This window comes from Microtus ochrogaster, chromosome 1, assembly GCF_000317375.1.
Source record: "Microtus ochrogaster isolate Prairie Vole_2 chromosome 1, MicOch1.0, whole genome shotgun sequence".
NCBI lineage: Eukaryota > Metazoa > Chordata > Mammalia > Rodentia > Cricetidae > Microtus > Microtus ochrogaster.
Window position 1 is genome coordinate 110,855,246 of NC_022009.1, and position 921 is coordinate 110,856,166.

The following is a 921-nucleotide window of genomic DNA, read 5'->3' on the forward strand; positions in this document are numbered from 1 at the left end:
GAAAAGAGAGGTGTGAGCTTGTCAACCCAATACAGTGGGGTTCGTGGTGCTTTGGAGCATCAATCATTCTAGAACTGAGCAAAGTTCTATGCAAAATTATGGAACCTTGTTTTGTGACAGGACCAGATAAAGGATTTTAAGTGGGAAACGTGGCTTGGTCAGATTCATGTTAAGCCGTTTTGCTTCAGTCCTCTGAGGATGTTGTTACTGTTAACAGCTCGTCCAGCAGCCTCACCACTCAGACTTGGAACGCGCAATACAGCCTCTAACAAAAGGTCACAAGGATGCTTTGAGTTTCCACAGGGCTTGTCCTAGGTCAGAGGGCAGAGACTAGCGGCTCCCCACACATTCGGTATTGGAAAGCTTGTGAATGTCCTGATTGAGACTTCACTTGTGTGCTTTCCTTGGGACGGAGTCAGTCCTGTCTCTATCTGCTAAACAGGTGGAGCCTTAGTGAGCAGGGCCTGCACATCAGAGACTTTATGAACATGGAAGCTTTGCTACCTCTTCTTGGTTATCTCACAGGTCTCAAATGAATGCCATGCAACTACTTTCCATGATGTTCCTGTATTATGTCTGTCGGTAGAAGATTATAGCATGTGTGTGGCCAAGAACACGGACGCTAAGAGGACGCCTGCATTACCTAGCTGCTGGCCCCAAACATTCACGTCAGGACCAGACAGAGAATTTTTCTTTCTCATTTTTTTTTCTTTTTGGACTAAAGATTCTTTAAATCATAAACAGCAGCTAACGTCTATTCATAGCAATTTAATTTAAACAACTCTGTATTACATCACTGTCTTCTAAAATAAAAAGAACAACAAAGGAGCAAAGATCTCAGGCTAGAACATTAGAGATTCGAAGATCCTGAGACAGAAAGAGTTCGAGCTCATTAAGGGCAAACGAATGGGTTTTGATCCC